This window comes from Puma concolor, chromosome B2 (genome assembly GCF_028749965.1).
Source record: "Puma concolor isolate L17-30 chromosome B2, mPumCon1.1.hap2, whole genome shotgun sequence".
NCBI classification, from domain to species: Eukaryota; Metazoa; Chordata; class Mammalia; order Carnivora; family Felidae; genus Puma; species Puma concolor.
In genome coordinates this window covers 95,623,153-95,648,487 of record NC_141671.1, presented here as the reverse complement: position 1 = coordinate 95,648,487, position 25,335 = coordinate 95,623,153, and the positions used below count along the sequence as shown (strand labels likewise).

General features: G+C 39.1%; 1 long non-coding RNA gene across 8 annotated transcripts in view; it reads left to right on the top strand.

The window, feature by feature from the left end:
* LOC147581115 (uncharacterized) overlaps window positions 1-25,335 on the top strand; it is a 1,011,143-nt gene that overhangs the window by 170,534 nt on the left and 815,274 nt on the right. For 6 of the 8 annotated variants that reach the window (XR_015251431.1, XR_015251428.1, XR_015251427.1 and 3 more), the window contains exon 2: window positions 14,955-15,075. This is a non-coding gene — a long non-coding RNA (uncharacterized LOC147581115). Of the gene's footprint in view, window positions 1-14,954; window positions 15,076-23,664; window positions 23,795-25,335 lie in introns of all 8 variants that reach the window. The other 2 variants (XR_015251437.1, XR_015251436.1) reach the window with 1 other exon arrangement.

Below are 25,335 nucleotides of genomic sequence, written 5' to 3'. Positions count from 1 at the left end.
TTCCTCTGGCCTACAATGAGAGTCTCTTTAACAACATTATTTCTGTAGACTATTAGAGATATGTCTACTGTTTTCTTTGAGGGACAGTGATGACAGGGAAAGAGTGAACAAATAAAGGCAATGTAGTTAAGCCAAATGTTTTCAAAATGTCTGAACATGAAGGCATTGAGTTTTATATCATGTTAGTTTTTACTTTGTTTCAAAAGAATTTCTTAGAATAGAATGAACTTCCTGTGACTAGAATCCAGCACAACTTACTAGGCAATGATGAAGGAATTCCTCAAGTATATATTGTCACAGAGTTTGAGTTTATTAAAGGTGGTAATATGTATATATTAAAAAAAAACTCCTTGAAGCAAACCCTCACAAAGTATTCATAGTAATGGAAACTGTGATTGATGCCATGGAAATGTTCTTACAGTGAGAACATAAAATTTTTCCAATTTACTTAAAATTTTTGTACTTTTAAGTGGAAAAGTCAACTTGGATGATATGATCTCCAATTGAGCGTGTATTATTGAAGACCAACATGAGTTTATAGTGTTGAAATCCTAATAAAACCTTCAGCTTGAATTCAAATCTTTTTCAGAGTCAGAATTGATAGGATATTTATTTCCCTGTCTGTATTTTGAAGATTTAGTGTACTTTCTACAGAACTGCTAAATATGCATGTCCTTTAGTTCAATTCAATTCAGAGAAAACATGCTTTCCTTTTCTGTATGTTTGTGTACGTGCTATAGCTCATACTGACCATATTGTGTTTTGAAAATATTCATCATCCTTTCCACTTATCAGCAAGAAATACAAAGCTGTGCTGCCTTTAGCATTGGGTTAAAGCTCAGTCTAGAAAATGCTTTAAATGTTACGACCTTAGAGAAGTTATACTGATGAAATGAGAGAGGAAACTTGGCTTTCTGAATTACTTTGCGTTGGTTACACTTGATGTCTGTATATATTTTTCTTTCTTTCTTCATTATTTGTTGGGTGTTGGTGGTCATAATGTAATAGAAAGCATCTGGTTGGCATGTGAGATGCGCTGCCAAAGTCTGTCACTACAGGATATATGATTCACTATTGTCTTCTCTTTGAAGCAAGTATTCTTCATTTCTTTACTGGAAGAAAAGGGCAATGCTATACTTTATTAAAGTTAGAGAGATGGACAGTGGATTTTGGGGATTTAAATGAAGAAAACAACCATACAGGGATAAGCAAAAATACATGTGTCACTTATGAGAAACCAGATTAAATTAGATGCTGTTACACAATAGGCATGGCAGGGATGAGAGGGAGAAGAATGAGGTGATTCATAATAAAAAAAAAAATAATATTACTAGTGATAATACTATTAATTTATTGAGCACATGTATGCCAGACATTGTGCTAAGCACTAAACATATGTTTTCTTGTATATAATTCTCAGGTAAATGCTTTGATCCAGGTGCTATTGCTGTTCCCATTTTTGAGTCTCAGAAAGTGACTTGCTCAAAGATAAAGTAACTTTAATGATAACAAAAATCCGTAGAATATGAAAAGAGGAATAGATCTGGTAGACCATTTAGTTAAATGATGATGATAATAATAATAAAAACAATAACAATTATAATTGCTAGTATTTATTATGTGCATGCTATATGCCTTTCACTTACTCGATAAATATTATCTCATTTATGGTCACAAGGAGTTTATGAAATGAGCACTATTATTCTCATTTTAGAGACAAGAAAAATAAGGTACTGGAAGGTTGTATAGCTATAGAGAATGTCCTCCAAATTGTCACCATTTCGTTCTCAAATCCTGAACCAGTTGAGAAGGAAGCCAAGATATCAGCTAGTGGAAAATCAAAATACTACATGTATCGTTGACATATTAGAACGTGGCTTCTTTGTGTGGGCAATTGAACTTGGTAAGAACAAATCTCAGGCATAGTCCTGCTGGCCCAGGCAGGCCTATCTAATTGGTGGTAGTGTTCTTTAAGAGTTAGGGTGTGATAGAGCAGAGACAAAGATGTGCTCTTTGCTGGTGGACTCATTCCTGAGAGCAAATAAAGGCAGGGATTTGGCCTTGAATCCTCATTTTTCCCAACTAAATTCACCAACCAGATATGCCATCCATTCCGAGGGTTAAGTAAGGCAATGGGAAGAGGCCTGGAGGACAAAGCTAATGAAATGCCTCCAGGTGGAAGGAAACAGTAAGAGTGCAGACAAATGTTCTCTCCAACAAGCTGCTAAGTGGTGAAGCAGCTCTATTCATTGGTATACACTGGCAGTCTTTCTAGTATGTCAATAAGATAATGAATATAAAGCACTTAGTACAATGTCTGGCACTTGGAAGCACACAATAAATGGTAGCTATTAATATTATTATCAATACAGAGCCGATGCCCAGTTTTGGAATGAGGTTTTCTGCCTCCTGAGCTCATACACTTACTTAACCCTGTACTGCTTCCCAAGGCATGCTCATGAGAAGGGATTATGTTTTCATTGTGTTGGCTGATGATCTTTCCACAAAATAGCTTTGTCTTTACTCAACTACATAGGACAGGACAAACGAGAGGCAGAGATCTATAGTGTGCATCGATACCCTTCAACAGCTGCGTGTGGAGCCTTTGGCCGTCACTCAGTAGGAAGGAGTCTATCTTGCAGTAGCCCAACAGTGGTTTTGGAAACTCGGACTTTGTTCTTTCCAAATCAGGCTTAACTAGGTTTTGAGTAAAACAAAAGTAATGGCTTTTTAGCAAGCTACTGCTTTCTCTATGAACACCTTGTCAACTTCAAAGACTCACTTCTGTGGGAACTAAACAGCTTGAGCAGAATGCTGCCAATTTACAGAAAGTTTGAAGATTCTTAGGGATTCTTTGATGATAGCAACTGCTTTTTCATTAATCTGGAAGGCTATTTTATGAATAACCCTGTTTGGGGAAAAAAATAAAATAAAACTAAAGTTATTTCAACAAAAGTTCTTTTATTTTCTTGTGAATTTCTAGGTGAAGGAGTCATATAGTAAACAATTTTAGGCATGTGTGTGCCATATAAATATGAGAGAGAGTGGGAGAGCATAGCAGAGAGAGAGGCTGGCATGGACTTCTGTACTACTCTGTCACTTACTGGGAGCTTACTGTGTGCTAGGTACTGTTCTCTTTGTCTGTATTATCTCATTTAAGACTTTGCCTATCTTATTCACTTCCATGTCCCTAGTGTCTGGCTCATAGTAGGCATTCAGTAAATATTTGATTGTTGAATCCATGAAATACTAAGAATGAACAATGGGTTTGTTAAGCATCCGACTTCAGCTCAGGTCATGATCTCACGGTTTGTGGGTTTGAGCCCCGTGTAGGACTCTGTGCTGACAGTTTGGAGCCTGCTTCAACTCTGTGTCTCACTCTCTCTCTGCCCCTTCCCTGCGCAGGCTCTCTCTCTCTCTCTCTCTCTCTCTCTCTCTCTCTCTCTCTCTCTCTCTCAAAAATAATATAAACATGAAAAAATTAAAGAGTGAAATAAAGAATTAATATGAAGGAATGCAATGCGATGTACATGTTTCTAATACTCATAGTTTTCAATTCCTGCTCTTAGCTCCTAGTTAACTCAAAAACAAATGGTTGTTGAGCACCTACTATGTGACAGAAGGTATACAAAACTCTGAGAATATAGCTAAACAATTCACAATGCCTTGATTTAGTGAAGTCAACATTGCCTAGCATACGCCAGTATTAACTGGTGAATCTTGAGGCTTATTAAATCTTAAAATTTATTTGCATCTGTGTGTATTAAACAGATGTGGAGGGGTGGCACCTGTACGTATGAAGTGCTAATAAATTCTGATTTTTAATGGTTACGAATTGATGATGTGGTGATGACAATGTTCAAAACATCACTTTGTTCTTCTAAGAGTCAATAAAAGTCACATCCTTCTGTCTCATTTTGCAGTTAATCAACTAAGTCAAGCAACCAGAATTTGGCTTTACTTTTGTAGAATACAATCTTAAAGGTAGAAGATGATGATAATCCATAATTTGGCGCTGCTATAACCAATAGCCACATTATGGAAAGAGGCCAAATGTCCATCAGCTAGCTGATGAAAGGATAAAGAAGATGTGGTATATATATACAATGGGATACTACTCGGCAATGAAAAAAAATGAAATTTTGTAATTTGCAACAACGTGGATAGAACGGAGTGTATTAAGCTAAGTGAAATAAATCAGCCAGAGAAAGACAGATATCATATGTTCTCACTCATATGTGGAATTTGAGAAACTTAACAGAAGACCATGAGGGAAGGGATGAGAAAAAAAATTATAAACTAGGAGTCAAACCGTAAGAGAGTCTTAAGTACAGAGAACAAACTGAGGGTTGATGGGGTGGGCGGTGAGGGGAGGGAAAAAATGAGTGATGGGCATTGAGGAGGGCACTTGTTGGGATGAGCACTCGGTGTTGTATGAAAGTGATGATTCATGGCAATCTACCCTTGAAGCCAAGAGCACACTGTACACTCTGTATGTTAACTAACTTGACAATAAGTTATATTTAAAAAAAAAGGGAGATGGTGATGGTAATCAAAATTCTTCTTTATTATTCTCTAAGAGTCTGCCTTAAAGGTAGGCCAGACATTTTGCTGGCCACTTGCCATGTTATCCCTAATCCTTAAGATATCCTGCACTTTTTCAGATGAGGAAAACCAGTCTCAGAAAAGAGCCCTGACTTGGTCATGCTGCATAGTTAGTGGTGCACAGAGAAATCAAGCCATGTCTGACTTCAAAAGCTTTGCCTTTCATCAGGCAATGCTGCCTTCTTTATGATCTATAATCACATCATCAAAGAATGTCTTACATAATTGAAATTCCTTTTTATTTCATTCATTTACAAGAAGTCCCAAGATTATTTATTGAAGCCCTAACCTTATTTACTTGAAATGTGGCAGGTAAGCCAGAGAATCAGCAAAAATTGGATTGTATCAAGGAAGTATCTAATTTTCACTATTTCTAAATAGCTAAAAGTATGGAAATTAAATTAATATTTTAAAATCTATGGTGCACAATAAAACACATGTGTATTTCAAGCAAAGAATAAGTAAATGCCTCTCTCTCTTTTTTTTTTTGATTCAGCTTATTCAACTCACATATTTTTAAATAATTTATCTCCAACTTCTAAAAATATGGCCTTTATTCTTTGATCTTAATCCTGTTTTTCATTCATAGGAAAGTGATATTTTTATGGGCCAGTGAAGCTTATATACCATTGAGTGACATTTAGATACTATAGTTATTTCCATGTGAGGAGAATTAATCTCTTCAAGGAGGGCACTCAGTCCTTCTCTCCACTGCTGGTTCCATCACTGACTATCTCCCATTATATTTGCTGCCTGAAAGAGCACAGCCTTCAATAGTGTTTTAGATCTTAAATATAGAACAGTTTTTATTAAGGTTCAATTCAACGCTTTGTTTGTCAAGCCACCTTTATGTCCTATTTTGTGACAGATAATTAACAAATATATTTTCTATGTTTTGATTGTCCATTTGTATTGGAAATTAATCTTACTTGCTTCCTAGAATTATCAAAGGATTGGAATGTGATAGTGAGTGAGAAAATGATTTAAAATTTTTGCAGCTGTAAACAAAAGAAAAGTACACTGGACTGTATTTATAAAATTGGAATTGTGGCTTCTCTATTGAATTAATATGTTTTTGAAGGATCAAATCAGGTTACTTCTCTTTAAATATTGATTTTTTTATGCGTTAGTTTTATTTTCAGTTCTGTCTCAGGGAATCTCTCTTTTCTTTTTCTTTTCTTTATTTTCTTTTCTTTATTTTTTAGTAGAGCTCTCTGATTTCTTTATCCAGGAAGCTGGTTAAAAGCGCAATTTTTCTTCCTTTTCCTGCCATTCTCTTTTCTTCCTTCTTCCCCTTCTTGCAGTGTTATTCCTTGGTTCCTCTGCAACAATATGATTATTACTGATGGCTAGCCAGACCTGAATATAAACAGCATTGAGGATGTTTTCAGCTTTTTTTTGGTCTTTTTTAGTTAGGCTTTTGGCAAAGGTCCATGACAGACAGTAAATTGCTCTACAAGAAATGTTAGTTTAGTCACTGGTGGTAACTGGAAGTGGATTTGATCCTGTGGACTTGTTTCAATTTTCCACAGTGGGACTACTGTTCCAATGGACTTAACTTGACATTGAGCCTGGGGGTCCTCTGCCATCGGGACCTCCTGGGAATGCTTTGTTTGCCTATTTATTTTTTGGTATCAGTTTTCTAACTGTGATCACCAAACTCTTTTGGAAAATGTAATATAACTGAGGTGGTAAGATTAAAAAAAGGAGAAGAGAAAGAGAGAAAAGAGAAAGATGCATTTCTAGTGGTGAAAATCCCAAAGGAAGCTCAAGTGCAGCACGAACCATATTTCCTTGTTAGTATTCAGCTTTTTCGATAGATGACAATGGTATGATGTTTGAAGCAGAGTGAAAAAAGATGATGGAAATAGTACTAATCATTAAAGCAGGAGACAAAAACACTGGAATAGGCTAGTGTCCTCTGTGTCGGGAGCAGGGGAGGCTAAATATCTGTTCCTGACAGTCAGATACATCAGGTTGCACAAATTATAGGCTTTTACCAAGAGAATTTTGGAGCAAGATTAAGGTTCTAATATGAATTCCTTCTAGTGACAATTATCAGTTTGAAGAAACTGTATTATTCCTTGCAGAAAGAGGACATCTATCTCAGGCCACTGAATGCTCAGTCTTTTAGTTGTGCTTGAACCATCCTGTGCAGCAAAAATGCATGCCTGATTTAAACGGCTACAATGGAGGCAGGTATTTTTAGAGAATGAAAGTGGAGGTATGCACAAGCTCTTAAGACTTTAATTCTGTATATCTATATCTATATCTATATCTATATCTATATCTATATCTATATCTATCTTTGTGTGTATACATATGTATGTGTGTGTGTGTGTATATATATATTATATATATATATATATATATAATATATATATATATATAGTGGGGAAGAAATAGCTAGCCTGAAGAAAGAAATACGAACAACACATCCTATTTACATCTGTGTCCTTTAAAACATAATTGCTTTGTCTTCAGTTATTCTTGAAGAAGGAGAATTTTCACAATGAGAGGTCCCCTCCCCCTGAAAAGAGATGTCAGTCCCTTTTCTCAGTTTTAGCGATTAAGTATGTGGAATTCTTTGATGTTTAAAATTTTAATTTCTTTGTTGCGATTATTTTAAGGCTTTGAAGTTTACTTTGAAGCATTTTATATCTTATTTCCTAGTAGTTTAGTAGGGTGTCTTTGCCTTACAAGGAGACTAATGAAATGAAAGGTGTTATTTGAGTGGAAAAAGAGAGAGGAATGGAAAATGGGGAAAAGCCGCAGCTGGTTATCATTGAAGGTACCAAAAAGGGCTAGAATGAAAAAGAAAAAAGAAGAAATAGATACCAGGCATACTTACAAGTGATGTTGGATGAATGTAGCCAAGTGTGTGTGTTGGGGGGAGGCAGGTATTATGAGGATATTGTTGGTTTAAACATACTTGGTTTCAAGAAGCCCAGGATTCTGTTCTTCCTACACTGAGACTTTGTTCTTCAGGGTTTTTTGTTTGTTTTTGTTTTATTTTGTTTTTGTTTTTGTTTAGTAGGGTTTTTTCTTTTTCTTTTCTTTTCTTTCTTTCTTTCTTTCCTTCTTTCTTTTTGTTTGTTTCTCATGGGCCTTTCACTTTTTTTAGTGTTTTTCTGCACATGTACAGTAAAGAAGATATATTTAAAAATTTTTAAATATTGAATTTAAGTTGGAGCAGAGAGCATTTGCTGTAGGTCTTTGTGGATGAAGCCTAAGCCATATTTCCCACAGTATCTTGGAAATGGTGTTCTGACACAGAAATCACTAGGAGTCAACTTGCATTTATCTCACTGGGGATAAAGGACCTTAATGGGGAAAAATTGATTTCTCAGTGGAGAGTCAGGGTCTCAAAGTGTGCTCTAATAATAATGCTCAGGGCTTGGTAGTGAGGCATAATGAGATGTCAGTCAACAATGTGCCTTCCCTTACTACTTCTTCAACTATGAAGCAACTCTGTTTCGGTATAGATATAACAGCACCGCACGAGGAGGAGAGGGCATCATTACACCTGTGGGTAAAGCCCAGCATGGTTCTGTGTATTCAGAGGACCCAGAGAACATAGCAAAGCTGCAGCATAGTAAAGGTCTATCCTCCCAGAAGTGATGTGGTCTTCCTATTGGCAAGATCATGCCATAGTTGAGGCCAGTTTCCAGACCAGCAGAACAAGCATTGGAGGTACTGTCATTTGTGAGAGATGCTGCTTGTACCTTTGGAAGTTGTACAAAGTCTCGCCTTTGCAGAAAAGTCAGAACCCTCATTTTCAACAGAGGTTTCATGATGCAACAGCAGTTGAGACCAGTTGGGGTAAAGCATTGCCTTAGAGACTCCACCCAGTTGTTGGCTTAGTACTTTGTGGGGCTTGGATGCCATGGGGTGCCTCTGTGTCAGAAATGTCAGGCACCAGATGAGGCTATATAGACCTTACATATATTCATAAGAGAGTGGAAACAGGGGAGGAGGAAAAATCAGAGGCCCCAGATGGTCATGACATCATATGGGAGCTTTCCTGGAGACTGCCAGGAATAATTGAGGGTGAGGGTGGGGTGGAGTGGTAGTTAGGGTGCAATTATCAGGTAGTAATGAGTGAGCTCTCCAGCCAAACAACATTGTATTTTTTTTTTTCAACGTTTATTTTATTTTTGGGACAGAGAGAGACAGAGCATGAATGGGGGAGGGGCAGAGAGAGAGGGAGACACAGAATCGGAAACAGGCTCCAGGCTCCGAGCCATCAGCCCAGAGCCCGATGCGGGGCTCGAACTCACAGACCGCGAGATCATGACCTGGCTGAAGTCGGACGCCCAACCGACTGCGCCACCCAGGCGCCCCCAACATTGTATTTTTTAATGTAACTTGATTTCATCCCTGCCTACCTCATTTTTTTCCCCCTCTTACCCCTGATCAGATTGGAGAGACCCAGTGAAATGTATCATGTGCAACATTGGTCACCTGGCACTACTCATATTTTGGGTGGGAATGGACCCAAAATTCCTTGCAGTTGACCTACATTATCAGGAAGAGTTGGAAAATCTTCCTTCAATACAGGAAAACAACTGCTTTGAAGTTTCCAAGTTTTTACATAGGATTCATTTTCTTCCTTTGATACATAAGTTTTAACAAATATTTTGCTGAATAACCAGTTAGATAGATTTTTGGAAATATTTGAAAACATACTGCTTTGCAGTTTTGGTCAAATTTAAACATGATAGAGTAGAAAAAATCTCATTCACCATATAGCCTAATACTCAATATTAAATTCCCAGAGACCATCATCTTCAGGCAATATTTATTAATTTGATTCATATAAGGTGTAAAGCCAGCTTCTTATCAGTTCTTTCAGATGTTATAGTTTTGCTAAACCTAAAAATATTACTGAAATATCCGCCTTTAATTCAAAGAAGTTCTATGATATAAAATTATTAGAACATTATAATTTTGCCGTAGAGTCAAGGTAAGAATTAACTAATTATCTTCTCTGTTTTCTGGAAACTTTCTCATGACAGGGAAGAACAAATATTAGATAGTTGGACTGTGCTTTTTTGGCTCAAGAACAAGTGCTAATGTCTCACAGGAGGCTGAGCAATGTTCACAAGCCATCCATGGTATGATTTATTTTTATGACTTACTGACATATGTTATGGGCAGTGGAATGGGATGTCTTCTTTTTTCCCTGTGGCTTGTTAAGTATTTAAATGAGCAGACAAAACCATGCATATCCTTCCTCCAGGAGCCCTGTGGGTCATGCTTTTTCATCTTTCTCCTTATTGAAATAGACAAGAATGGAAATGTTTGCAAATGGGGCTTTCTTCCTAATTTAGCAAGGTTCAAGAAAGTGCTAACTTTCTTCCAAGTATTATCTCCAAATGCTCTTTATGCAGATTCATTTTCTCACGTTAGAGTTTACAGGACCATGGGCCATGGAAGAAGTTTAGAGATCTCTACTTCCTCTACCTACTGTATTCACCTCTCAGATGTATCCAACTTGTAAATTGCTGACTTTCCTATTCTGGAACTTAAGAATTATGAAGAAAAAAATAAAACCACTCAGAAAAAAGATGTCCCCCTCTGAGTCAGTGTCAATTAAAGGGACTACCTGATGCAAATACCACATCAGCATCAATTTTGTCACTTGAGAATTTTAAGATCAGAAGCAATTACATTCAATAGCACCTTGTTTTTATGTGTCTACCCTTCATAGCCTTGGCTAGTAAGTCCGCCTGCACCATAATTTACACTGACATCTAATTTCAGTGGATCTGCAAGCAATCTAACAGAAGATGGAGATACTAAGAGGAGAGGAGTCCAACTTTATCACTGCAGACATAAAGATTCATTATTTTTGCCAATTTCAAAAGTGAACCTTATAAATATCTATGCTTTTCCCCTCTGTTTTGCATATCTCATTACTTGAATTAATTTATATTTTGGGGAAATGATTTCTGCATAAAATTAGATGATTAAACACTTTATCTGGTTACAAAAAACCCCACCTAAGTATGGTAACTACTCCAATTATAGGTTTTTTTTCTGTCTTGGGAAATTTGCCACAGAAAGAGCCAACACTAAGACCTTATTTTAAAAAATATAGTTACAACACGAAAGTTCTACTTTGTGATACACACTGTTTGGAATATTTACCCAGATCATTGCAATTTTCCTCTTCTGAGGATGGCACTTATACAAGGAAAGGGGTTTTGAGAGGCCATCCTGGGCCCTAGCTCCCTGTGACCCCCTCCTTCCTGACTGTGACTGATTGGCAATTGACTCAAATAAGTCTACTGAGAGTCCTTCATGGACAGTTTTAAAAATTGAAAGTAGGGAGGAATTTCAGTCCTTTGATGGTGAGACCACTAGATGAGTGGCTTGGAAATTGAAGATTTTATGTTACTGAACATTTGGAAGGAATAGGTACGGAGTAGATTAGGGCTTCTCAAGTTTGATGCTGTTGATACTTGTGGTCAACAGATTTTTATTGTGGATACTGCCTTGTGTATTATAGGATGTTTGACAGCTTCCTGGGCATCTGCCTGTTAGATTACAGTAGCATACCCCAATTGTGACAATGAAAATGGTCTCTGGCGGCCATGTGGGCTGTCCCTTGGGGAACAGTATTACCCCACCCCTCCATTGACATCCATCAGAGTAGAGGGAAACAAAGTCAAAACTGGAAATGGCAGAGAGTATCTTACATTGTCTTAGAGATATTTGAATTCTTTTTGTTTTTAAGCCTCAGATGCAACCCTCCCTTTCCACAGGTACACAAAGCAGATTTCTCTCTCATTTTTTTAGTCTGTTCTTATTCCCTTGGAGTGCCTGGGTGGCTTAGTGAGTTGAGCATCCAACTCTTGATTTCAGCTCAGGTCATGATCCCAGAGTCCTGGGATTGAGCCCCACTTTTGGCTCTGCACTGAGGATAGAGTGGAGACTGCTTGAGATTCATTCTCTCTCTCTCTCTCCTTCTCTCTCAGCCTCCCTCTGCCCCTCTTTCCTGTTCATGCTCTCTCTCTCTCTCTCTAGAGTAAATAAAACAAAAGAAAACAAAACAAAAAAGTTGAGTTGAGGTTTTGTCATTGGCAAATGAAATAGTCCTAACTGAAATGGTAATAGACTGTGGTAGATTAAGCTTATTTATTTTTAAGCTTATTTTGTTTTAATTTTTATTTTTTAGTTTACTTATTTTGAGAGAGAGAATGAACAAGCAGGGGAGGGGCAGAGAGGGGCGGGGGGGGGGAGAGAGAGAGAGAGAGAGAGAGAGAGAGAGAGAGAGAGAGAGAGTCAGTCCCAAGCAGGCTCCATGCTGTCAGCATAGAGCCTGATGTGTGGCTCAAACTCACCAACTGTGAGATCATGACCTGAGCCCAAATCAAAAGTCAGAGGCTTAACCAACTGAGCCACCCGGGCACCCCTAAGCTTATTTTAAATGGCTGTTTTCACCAGGAGAATATATACATACTAGGAATACATTCTTATCTACCAACCCTCCCTCTAGGTTTTAGAAGCAAAAGTTTTAAATTAAGATAATTTAAGAAGGTAAGTGTGAGTGGATAGTGAGAAATGGGGGATGATTTTTTAATGGGTGCAGAGTTTTAGTTTTGCAAATGAAAAATGTTCTGTGGGTGCATGGTGGTGATGGTAGCAAAACAATGTGAATGTGCTTAGTGTCACAGTCTGTATATTAAAAGATGGCTAAAATGATAAATGTTTTGTATATTTTACCACAAGTAGAAAAGAAAAGGTCAGTGTGGGAGAGGAGGAAAGAATTGGGTTGGGCCAGGTTTGGGTGATACATTCCTGATGAGCTTGTTGGTCAACTAATCATCTCAGAGCAGGGACACCACTCACAGTTTACAAGACTGACAACATTTTGCCCCTGCCTGTGATGTTGTTATTCCTTCAGCAGTTGCTTTTGAAGAAGATGTATTGAGGCACAGATGAAAACCTGAATTATTCCCTTTCAGTTTCTTTGTGTTTTAAAGCTATTTCAGGGCATCTTTGGAGATCTTTAGACCTGGTACTAACTACCACGTAGCAGAGTATTGCAAAGCTGTCTTGGCCATGTGTGGATTTAACTGACTCAGAATTCTGCACCTTAGGATTCACACTGTGAAGTTTTTTTCCTTTCCTTTCCAAAAATGTTTTGTCTTCTCAATTTCACAGGTTGATTATTTATAGCTAGAGGCATTTAGGGCTGCACCCTTAAGACACTGAAAACAGGCAAGTGACCATCTGGGGTCTCTAATATGGAACATAGATTGATTCTACCCATGAAGGGGAAAAGAGTGTCTATAGGCACAGATAGGTAAAAACAAACGTATCAGAGGGGCACTAGGACCAAGAAGAAGAGAGAGTGTTATAGGAATCATATAGGAAACATATGAGGGACATGTTTATTCATTCAGAATTCTTCCTGAGGTATCTTGCTCTGTTAATGTAACTTGAAATAGAATTTATAATCCCAGAAAATTAATTTTTTACAGCTAAAACATAACACACACACTGGTTCCTTGCTTTGAGTGGCTGATTAGAAACTGTTTGCATTTAACAGAAGTTAAAAAAAAGCTCTAAATGAAGCTTTTGGGGGCGGGTGGAGCGAAGGCAGATTTATAAAGCTATACAAAGTCTCTTAACTCCTTAATCATTTAGACAGATAGTCAATTTTCTCAACAGAGGCCATCTTTTGCCCTTAAATTTGCAGATGGAATTGGAGATCAGGCAGTAGTGCCACAATCAAATTTCTCTAAGAGAAAGTGAATAAACTCAAAATTTTTATGAAAGGAGCAAATGAAGACAAGAAAAACAAGTAAAAAAAAAATACCCATCAGATTCCCTAATCAAGTTGATCTTCCCCAGTACACAAGTATACTAGAAATCAAGGAAAGTCTTTAGGACAACTGAAATATTTTCCATATATCCACCTTTAAAGTATAATTATTAAATATTCTGTATTTCTTATGCCATATATACAAGGCATGAACACAGTTAAAACGATTGAAGTCTCATAAGTATCTCTTAGACCAAGTATTCTTCAGTGCAAGCATTTCTAAGAAATATTGGGGTGCACAAATTGCTGTTATATCACTGAACAGATGGGACACAATATCACATCTAAGGCAGTGTGGCCAAATTATCAGTGTTACATATTTGTTTTTATACCCATCGCCATCTCTCATATTTATAATCTTAAGCAACGTGGTATTTTGGTGAGATAGTTAACTGGTGGGTTTTGTCAGGATCTACTTGTTGGTCTTTAATTAGAAAAGTCCTTCACCTGTGTTTTCAAGGGAGTGGATGTATATTTTATGAGGGAAAAAAATAGCCTCCAACATGGAGGCTTAAAGAGATCAGAAGAGTTTTAACTTCTGTTGGACCATGGACATTTTTGAGAATCTAGGATAATCGTAAAATTTATCACACAAACCTTAACACTTTGAGATCGTAAAAAGATGGTACCTTTTTATGGGGTCCGATGAATAACCAATTATTCCGACTTAAGAGGCATAAATAAGAATCATCCTGGGCACCGAAAGTATATCCATTGTAAGAATTTGTTGAAAATTATGGACCCATTTCTCTGAAAACAAAAGTGCTCATGCATTCACGCTACGTGTTTTTTACATTATCATTTTGCAGAGTTCACATCTTCACATTAAGAACTCTTGGACGCTGAGTAATATGTAGAATTGTCGAATCACTATATTGTACACATGAAATTAACATGTATGTTAGCTATACTGGAATTAAAAAAAACAAAGGAGTCTTGGACTAGATGCATTCATCCAACATTTATTTGTTGTTCGTCTACTTTGTCTCAAGCACTGTTTTTATGTTGGAGGTACAGGGCTGCACTAAATTAAAATTCCTGCCTTCCTGGGATTTACATTCTATTGGGATAGACTGATAATGTGGTAGGCAGAATTCTAAAGGCGGTTCCCCAAGATTCCCATCATGTGGTTATTTAATCAAACCTGGAACTAGATCCTGCTGTGGAGGGACTTTGCCCATGTAATTAAGATTAAGGGTTTTAAATAGGGAAAACAGCCTCAATTATCCAGGTGGGCCCAAACTAATCACAGGAAACTTGAAAGGCAGAGAACTTTCTCTGGCTGGAGTCCGTAATGGGGCAGAAGAGGAAGGCGGGAGTGATGAGGCTGAAGTGATAGGTAAGGAGATTGGATGCCCAAGAAAAGCTAGACTGTCCACTCAGCTTTGAATATAAGGGGTGGAGGGACATGAGCCAAGGAGTGCAGGCAGCCTTTGGAAGCTGAGGAAGACTTTGGGCTGACATCAAAAATACATCAGTTAAATAACATAATGGAACTGAATTCTGCCAACAGCTTGAATAAATTTGGAAGCAGATTCTTAGAGTCTCCTAAGAGCCCAGCCTGCCAACACCTTGATTTCCGCCCCGGGAGACCTGGAGCAAAGAAGCCCCCTGGACTTGTGATCTACAGAACTGTAAGATAAGCTTATCTTGTCTTAAGCTGTTATGTTTGTGGTAATTTGTCATGATAGCAATAGAAAACTATTACAGACAATAAACAAGAAAAATATTTGCTGGTAGGTTATGAATGCTAAGGAGTAAAAATAAAACAAAGGGAGATATTAAATGGGAGAAGGGATAGCATTTTATCTAGAATTTCCAGGGAAGGCCTTGCTAAGAAGGTGATTTTTGAGAACAGACCTAAAGGTCATGAGAGAGTTAGCTGTGAGCACATTGGGGGGAAAAGCATACCATACAGAAAGCACAGTAAGAGCAAAGGCGCTGAGGCAGGAGCAGGTTGATTGTGTAAGCAGGGAGGCCGGTGTGGTTGGGGCAGAGTGAACTCAGGAAAGAGTGCAGGAGATGGGGTACAGAGAATGGGGTCAATTTTGTGAGGGCCGCATAGATGCTCACGAAGATTTTGATATTTATTCTGAGTTTTAGGAGTAACAAGAGTGTTTTGAGCAAGGCAGGGAGTGCCATGATCTGACGTGTGTCTTAGCTGGGTCATTCCGGCTTCTGTTTTGAGAGTAGACTATAGGGAGGCCTGAGTAGAAAAAGGAATATTGGCTTGAAGGCTACTGCAAAAATTTAAGCAAGGGATGATGCTGGCTTGGACTTAGTTCTGGGTAGTAAGAGTTGGAGAGAAATGGTCATGTGTGATTTATTTTAGAAGTAGAGCAGTCAGGATTTAGATCTGGTTGTCCATTTGTGGAGGATGTGTGTAAGGGGAGATGTGTTTTTCATAGTGTTTGTGATAAAACAAAGATTATAGAAGGTGGCGATCAAAGGGGAAATTGTCCAGTATTTTGGAGGTTTCAAAATTATTTTATAATACACTTATTGCGTATTAATTTGGCATATTTAACTATGTGTATACGTGTCCATGGGAGAGAATCTCGAACGTCCACACTATGATTTGGTTCCCTCGGCACCTGGCCTGAGGCGCTGGCGTGAAGGGCTTTTCCGGGACTGTAAGCGTTCCTTCAGGAGAGGCGGAACCTCCGCAGACCCAGTACTGCTCCTGCAGACATTCTCAAAAGAGGACAGAGATAGGCCGTTCAAATGCCTTAAAAACTGCGGACGAAGTGAGTCAGCAAGCATAGAAATGACCCAAACCATGAAACACAGACCAAGTTTTCAGAAGTTTGGCAACTTCAGTGCTGGAACGTGAGAATTTGGTGGAAATGTCAGATAGCATGGAACTTTTTAACCTAGAAAGGTAAAATCACAGGCATGATTTAATAACTTGACCTGAGCATGGAGAACATCACAGCTTAATAAGTGGCGGCAGTTCCTCTGTGTACCCGCAGGAGATAACCCTGGGGATCTGGGTCAGCTAGGAGGCAGAGCTTCCTGGCAGCAAGGATTATTAAATAATGGAAGGAGTGCCTGAGGAGTCTCTGGAGGCATTTTCCTTCAAACACCTGAGGGACAGAAATTCTGGCGAGATGGTGCTGGATCTCTCCACAAGATGGCAATCGTGGGTTGACTCCAGTTTTTGTTTTCTTTTGATAAAAATATCTACAAAGTTTACACTTTGGCAGGAAAAAATAAAAAACTGTGACTTATGTTTCAGTGTCATATTTTGTATTATATTATCTATGGATGAGTTATATTTCCCCAAACCTCCATTTCTACTTAGGGATTTTTAAAAACATATTATCCTGTAAGGCCAAGGGAGGCATGTTGTAATATTAGGGTGGCAAGTATCCCTCCCTGCCTTCACATGCCAACACTGGAACATTGATCTTCCTCACAGAAAGCTTGAAGAACAAATGAGTTTCACATGCCTTAGAAGCCTTAACTGAGGTCCTGTTTGAAACTTGATAACCTAGAATAAAGTCAGTTAGAAACCTGGATATTTATTCAAACAGTAAGAAATTAGGATTTAGGTCAAGGGATGTGGAAATAGTATGTTTTATTAAATGCTCTCAAAGAGTCGGTGTTTGTTTAAGAATTAAGCATTTTAGTTCTTCACATTTGAGATGGAATGGCTCTGATTTAGAATTTGCAGGAGAAAGCCTTTTTTTTTTTAAATTATTTAATACTTCCCCCTCATATAGGGGTTACACAGTTTCATGTATTTAGGGAGTAGTTCTTGCAACCTGATTCATCTATAATACCTTTATTCTCTGTTTTGTACCTCTATTTTGCCTGATGGTGAAAAACAGAACAAAATGTTAGTTATTGGTATATTCTATGAGTTCAGAATTTTCTCTCTTCTTCCTGGAATTAGTTCTGGGGTGTCAAAACAACATCAGAGAGGATATCTGGTTCCTGGAACTTATGCGTATTGTTTCTCTAACATGAACATTGCTGCATTTGGGCCTGGGGTGTGGCCAGCCCTCCATGTTGGCCTCCAGGGAAAAGTCATGGTTCCTGCCATTTCTCTAATCACACAGCATCCCCTCATTGAAACCATAAGGCTTATTAGGTCAGCCAGCTTGTTCATAAGCTTCTCTTTCTCAGCTAACTTCCTTTTTCATTGAAAATCTGGATTCTCTTCCATGTTCTTAAAGGGTACTCGTTGGGTCAGGCATGTTCTGCTTGAACACAGCTCACCGTAGTGGCTATTCTGGCACTGCTATTTTTTTTTTTTTTTTAATTTTTTTTTTCAACGTTTATTTATTTTTGGGACAGAGAGAGACAGAGCATGAACGGGGGAGGGGCAGAGAGAGAGGGAGACACAGAATCAGAAACAGGCTCCAGGCTCTGAGCCATCAGCCCAGAGCCCGACGCGGGGCTCGAACTCACAGACCGCGAGATTGTGACCTGGCTGAAGTCGGACGCTTAACCGACTGAGCCACCCAGGCGCCCCTGGCACTGCTATTTTGCAGTCAGTACAGTTGCTGGGGGTGGGGGAGGGTGGGTACTATGTGTGTTGCAGCTGATGGGGATTTGGGTCCTGCCTTTATAACCTCCCCTGAGGACTGGCGATTTCTGACCTCCATAACACAGATCTCTGTGATGTTTTCTTTTTCTCCATCTCTTTACCTGTGCCCTTCACTGCATGACCTAGAATCCCCACTGCCACATCTGTACATCTGTTTCAGCTACTGGCTCGTCAATACAAATCTGGAAAATTGTATGGGGAGGAGGTGTTTAAATTGGTTTGCCTTCCTTAATGGATCTGGAAAATGGTGAATCGCTGCTAATGCAGGACACTTGGGGTGGTGGAGAACGGTGGAGAACGGACTATGTTATTGTTTGTGGCTAAGAGACACTGACCAGTCCAGCATCCTTCAGTTCCTAGTTGTATGACCTTGGATGACTAAAAAATAAACTTGATGTCAATTTCTGATGCATAAATGTATGACATAAGATCTTTTTCCTGTTTAATTTAAAATAATTATGTGTAGGTAAAAACCTAAATTAGGAGAAAAAACTCTAAAAACTGGGTTTCCATTATTCCTTAAGGTAGTTTATATACAAACTCCACAGCTTGAAAGAGGCATGTAAAATTTGGTCATTAAAAAAAAAATTAATGTTTATTTATTTTTTGGTGGCAGGGGAGGGGCAGAGAGATATGGAGACAGAATCTGAAACAGGTCCAGGCTCTGATCTGTCAGCACAGAACCCGATGAGGGGTTTGAACTCAACAGCTGGGATATCATGACCTAAGATGAAGTCAGATGCTTAACCGGATGAGCCACCCAGGCACCCACAAATTTGCTCACTTAAAAAAAATTTTTTTAATGTTTATTTTTTTTTATTTTTTTTTTTTTTTAAATTTTTTTTTTTTTTTTTAACGTTTATTTATTTTTTTGGGACAGAGAGAGACAGAGCATGAACGGGCGAGGGGCAGAGAGAGAGGGAGACACAGAATCAGAAACAGGCTCCAGGCTCTGAGCCATCAGCCCAGAGCCCGACGCGGGGCTCGAACTCACGAACCGCGAGATCGTGACCTGGCTGAAGTCGGACGCTCAACCGACTGCGCCACCCAGGCGCCCCAATGTTTATTTTTAAGAGAGACACAGAGTGCAAGTGCGGGGGAGGATCAGGGAGGGAGACACAGAATCTGAAGTAGGCTCCAGGCTCTGAGCTGTCAGCACAGAGCCCAATGAGAGGCTGGAACTCACGAACAATGAGATCAGACCTTAGCCGAAGTTGGACACTTAACCGACTGAGCTGCCCACGTGCCCCCAAATTTGCTCATTTTTTTATTAAAAAAATTGTTAATGTTTATTCATTTTTGAGAGACAGAAACACAGAGCATGAGCAGGGAAGGGGCAGAGAGAGAAGGAGACACAGAATCTGAAGCAGGCTCCAGGCTCTGAGCTGTCAGCACAGAGCCTGACTCAGGGCTTGAACTCACGAACTGCAAGATCATGACCTGAGCCGAAGTTGGACACCCAACCAACTGAGCCACCCAGGCGCCCCACAAATTTGCTAAATTTTAATGGCCTCACTACAAGAATTGTGTGTAAAAATCAAGTCTTTTCTATATTCTCCAACTGAAATGGTCATAAAATTATGTTAAGCAATATTCTTTTCAGTACATCTGGGCATATGATTAAATTCTTCTTTAATTAGATTTTTAAAAAGAGAATAAAGAAGGAAACAGGGATCAATTCAGGCGGAATGAGGGGACAAATGATAGCAGAAACCATAAATAAAATTGTTACAGATGGCACTATAGATGTTGAGAGGGTTCTCGATATAAATATTTAAGTGTACATGAATTTCACATGGCTAATAATACATTAGTATAGTCAAAATTATGTATTGCAAACAGCACTTATGTGCATAACAACCCAGTGCTCCTGTAACACAGTACTCGGTACAAAAACTTCCTTTGGTGTAAAATGTCAACTTAGGTTTCATGAAGTGTGCCAAAGAGGAGTTCCACGTGTGCTTTGTAATATGTGAGTTTCGCCCGCAGCTACTTTCCCACAGTGCTGCTGCATCGCATGTGTCCTCGCCTCTGTGTGAGGGAAATGACACCGCAGCAGTTAGGGGGAGAGTCACCTGCCCAGCTCAACACAAGCACCAGCTCCACAGGGTTTCACTGGAACATTTATAGAGTTTTAGATGGTGGCCACCGCCAGCGCTCCGAAGATAATTATAATAAGTGAATTTTGTCTGGAAGCCAAGGAAAGAATCTATCTTGGCATTGAGATAAAAGACGATGACTTTATTGTTTTACCAGCCAGTGCACTTGCAGTTGGAATCTGTGGACGCAGTAGGGGATGGAAATCGTGCTCTCCCTCCCATGCCTTTCTGAACCCAGAACAAAGCAATTACATTTTTAGAGGAAACCATTTAGAGGACAACCAATTTCACTGCAAGCATCCTGGAATCCAGCAGCTTAACATGGCTCTGGTTGGAATGACATCTCTAAAATTGTATCTCTGCTGCTGTGTGACTCCTAGTGTTTACTATAATTTTGTGGCAGAAACCATATGACTTAGTGCCTACTGTGTGCATCCCCTGTGGTGGGTTGTCGCCTTCCTGGTGTGCGGCTGCACCGTGGGAGGAAGCCAGCCTTGAAGTGGGCTCCTCCAACAGACAGGAGGAGTGTGGGGAAAGAAATTTCCTCACAACAGCGGAGGGGACAAGGGGCTAAACTCATTATATGACCCTGATTGTCCAGTGTGACCCTTCTGAAACAAGACTTTTCATTCTTTGAGCAAAAGGGTAATTTTACCAGATGTAAATTTTTTTTTTTCTCTGCAAAGCTGGTCAAGAAATGACATAGAAGTAGTTCTGAAGTAAATTCTGATGGCTTAATTGAAGCTAATGCAATATTCAATTGTCATGCATTATCAGTCTCAGTAGTCCTGTTGCTTTGTTCCAACTCGCAGTGCAAATAACTTGTTGAGAGTGGAGGCATAAATGTGATGTGAAAGTTCCTGTAACAGCAGCTTTCTATTGATTTGGAAGCAAGTATTGTGGCTTGTTGTTGTTGTTGTTGTTGTTTGGCTATGTATAAAACCTATATTTTCGGGGCAATGGGAATCATTTAGATATTACTAAGGCATCAGGTATTTGAGTGTCTGAAAAGTTGGCTGTTGCTTCAATTTATGTAAGTTAGATCTTTCTCACATTGATTTGTTTTATAATCGTGGGTTATTGCTTGGGTACTCAGTCTTAAAGTAATGTTAGCTTCTGAATTTAATAAAACTTACAATAAAATATAGGCAACAATATATTTTGAAGTTTGATGATCTTTTTGGTGCTCTTTTTGACAAATCTAAATGTCAGACCAGTTGAAATCTCTTCATGGGTGACCACTGATGACTGCTCTTGCCCTAGTGCCTATTTCAGTCAATGCAGAGTGCTTGTTTGCTGCTAATATGAGAAGCCACTCAACTGAGAGACCATACACTGGCCTCGGGTTTGGGCAGGGAAGAGCACCCTGGTTCTCATGCTTGTGAACATGCTTGTGGGTTTTTGTTTGTCGGGTATATTCACTAGCCTCCTTCATGACTTACAGGTGGATTTAGTAAGTATCTCTGAGAATTCTAATATTTCCATCAGCTAGTTCAGGAAATCTATGGTAACATGTTGTAAAAGGTATGACTTAAAGTCTTTAAAAATCTTGTCTTGACATTTTATGTGGCACAATGGGAAGTGAAGTAAATAGAATCCTAACATCGTGCTTTCCTGGGTGTTGGGAAGGAATCAAACAGTACACATACTTTTCATACATATTTTCCTCTTACTGGATAAGACACTTAGAGATACTGCTTGCTTGCTTTCCTTTTCTTTGCTTTTCTTTGCTTTTCCTTGCTTTCCTTTCCTTTCCTTTAACACTGAGTATGTATGTTTGTTCTGAGAGCAGATCTTGATGGTAAGAAAGACTCAGGTAGTCAGGGGGAAGGGAAGACCAAGGAACAGAGAAGAAATGACTGAGGTGCAAAGAGCATATTGGTTAACTTCTGGGGCTGTATGTAATAAATAGTCTCCAACTTCCAAAGAGGCTGTGTACCAAAGCAGTGGAAGTGAGTTGTTTGAAACTCAATTTCCAATGGAATGGTATTATATGTTATCAGGGATGACCCCTCTGAAGAGTTGACATTTACATTTGGCCCTGAAGGAAGAGAAGGAAGAAGTCATTCAAAGATTAAGAGGGAAAGCACATCTCCGGCAGAGACAAGAGCCTGTACTAAAAGGTTGGAAGTATGAAAACTCTCAATATGCCCACAGAGCTGAAAGGAGCTCACTGTGGTTGGGGGGGGGGGGTGATATGGAGGAACAGCAGGTGAATTGGAGAAGGAGGCAGATTCTGGGTTATACAGGAAGTTTGGATTTTATTCTGTGTTTAGCAGGTGGTTTTGAGCAGAGGAGCCATTTGGTTTAAATGTGTTTTGATAACTCCTAGAACCTGGGGGGTAAAGTTAAGACTATTTTTTTTTAATTTTTTTTTCAACGTTTATTTATTTTTGGGACAGAGAGAGACAGAGCATGAACGGGGGAGGGGCAGAGAGAGGGAGACACAGAATCGGAAACAGGCTCCAGGCTCTGAGCCATCAGCCCAGAGCCTGACGCGGGGCTCGAACTCACGGACCGCAAGATCGTGACCTGGCTGAAGTCGGACGCTTAACCGACTGCGCCACCCAGGCGCCCCTAATATGAAAATATTTTATGTACAACATTTCATATTGCCAAGGCTATTTTATTTGTGATCTGGATGTGGGGCTCTGGGTGTTGCCTATTAAAAGATGGAATTTAATGCCATGGGAATGGATGCGATCACTTAGGATCAGAGGATAAGAAGAAGAGAAGATGAATGACATCAGGAGAATATGGTCACAGAAGCACAGTTCCAGGAAAGAAATATCTAACTGAATCCAATTGTGATAGGTCAAATGACAGGGGCTGCCACTTACCAACATGGAAGCTATAAGCAACCTTGCACAGAGCAGTCTCAGTGATCTGGGGAGATGTCAGTCAGGTTGGGGTGGGTTGAAAATATATTCAGAAGTAAGAGTAATTCTTTAAAGAATTATTCTTCAGAAGGGAAACAGGGAAAGGATGTTAGCTGTGAGACATTTGAAGTCAAAAGAAAGTTTCTTTTTATTCTTTGTGTAGTAATGAAGGTATTAGAGCAATGCCATTGGGAATGATTGGAGAGGTAGATGTTTATGAAGCAGGAGAGAGGGGATACAAAGAAACAAAAGTTGAGAAGATGAATGGATCACACAGGTGCCTCTGGTTCAGTAGAACCCATTCCTGCTGGAGCAGGCAGAAAAAGACTTTCTTAATAGGCATTAAAGCCCTCCCAGAATCAGACTTCGAGACCATCCCTCCAAAGAAATACCTTCCAACCATCCTGAGGAGCTTCTGTAGTGAGATCCCACCCTGTCCCCTCTTGCTGCTTGCTGTTGGGCCTACGCCCACACACTGAATCATCGTCTCTAATGCCCCTGAAAGCCAGATGCTTCTGATGTCATCTTCAACAAAATGAAACATACAGGGTTTCTGCTTCCTGTCTGCTGTCTTCCAAATTGAAGTGAACCTGGTGGTTAACTTGGAGGTGACAGAAGGCCCATGCCTAACAAACCTGGGGGTGACCCCACATGCACATGCCTTGTTTGACCTTTGCTGCTACTACACAGTCTACTTTCAGATAATCTGGCAACACAAACACAGCATGGGTCTTTGCCAAAGCAGCAGGCATTTCTACAAGACTAACAGCATGAGAGAAGACCAGACTCAAATGGCAAAAGTCAGAGGTACCCTTCAGAGGTGAGTGCATTAGCAGGAATGATGTGTTTTCTAGACTGTGTATGGAGAACTTTTTGGAATGACTTCTATTTTTTGTCACTGGTAGACCAGAGTGGGGAAAATGCTCATGTTACTTTGTCTGGTTTAGTTTGCAGATTATTCATATATTAAGAGTGAATGAGATCCAATTAAAGAACCCAAATTAATTAGCTTTTATATGTGGATATTGTCTTTGGAATATCTGTTTAACACTGTCAAAATGATTTAATTCTTTCTTAAAACAGATTTATTTTTTTTTCTTTTTTGGTGTTGAGCTCTGAAGCCTTTGGTGTTCAGTAGTGTGTAATGATCCCCCCCCATATAATAGGAGAAAATTGAGTTTCATGTATATATGCTTACTTTCTTGAAAGTCTTTTTATGTGTTGTTAAAAACAAGTTAAATGAAAAACTTAAATGTTTAAAAACACCCAGTTCTGTAAATGTTTAATATAACTATAATTTTGAATACCATGAACATGTTTTATAGTCAGTAATTGTGGTATTTTTTTTTTTAATTTTTTTTTCAATGTTTATTTATTTTTGGGACAGAGAGAGACAGAGCATGAACGGGGGAGGGGCAGAGAGAGAGGGAGACACAGAATCGGAAACAGGCTCCAGGCTCTGAGCCATCAGCCCAGAGCCCGACGCGGGGCTCGAACTCCCGGACCGCGAGATCGTGACCTGGCTGAAGTCGGACGCTTAACCGACTGCGCCACCCAGGCGCCCCAGTAATTGTGGTATTAAATCAGCATAAGTTCTATAGGTTTGCTTTCATCAAAATGTCTTTGAATGTTTAAAACTAATTTGCTGAGGCATGATTTCATAACTGTATAAGATTCGGTGACCTGCAGTGTGAAATATTCAGATTACAGCCCCTGTCAGTGTTTTGGAGGGTGTTTGATTTCAAGGAAATGTCATGGCTCCCATGTTTTGCCATGGCTGGAGTAGAAGGGGTTGTTGGAAAACTCTGTGGAAAACTCTATGGAATCTTCTTCTTTCAAAAAGCACAGAAAGTACCTGGGAGATCATGGTGTCTTTAGCAGAAAACACATTCTTGAACAGTGAGTACTCTCAACAGTGAGGGTGCAGTAGGATTAAGCCAGAGATATAAGGTGCTCATAGTTAGCCAACAAAGCAGGCAGCCAAAATATTTCAAAACACATTTATGTGTTTGCAAAACTCAATTTATTTCTGTATTTAAAGAATATATTAATTTATAGATACAAAAATTAATGACTTTGTATAAGAAGGGCCCTGAATGAACAAGGCAATATTTCAGTATAGAAGAGCAGGGGATAAGAATATTGTGGGATTTTGGATTTTAAATAAGAGAAATCTAGACTAGATAAGCAGAGAGTTTATAGCTCAAAATGAAAAAAAAATATTTTGCCAGTGTCTAAAAAGGAGGAACTGGAAGTTCATCTTAGATGCCACAGAACAGTATTCTCTAATGTATTTATTTAACAATAGTTACTAAGCACATCTTTGCAAGGTGAACAAAACAGATCATGTCTTGTTCTCAT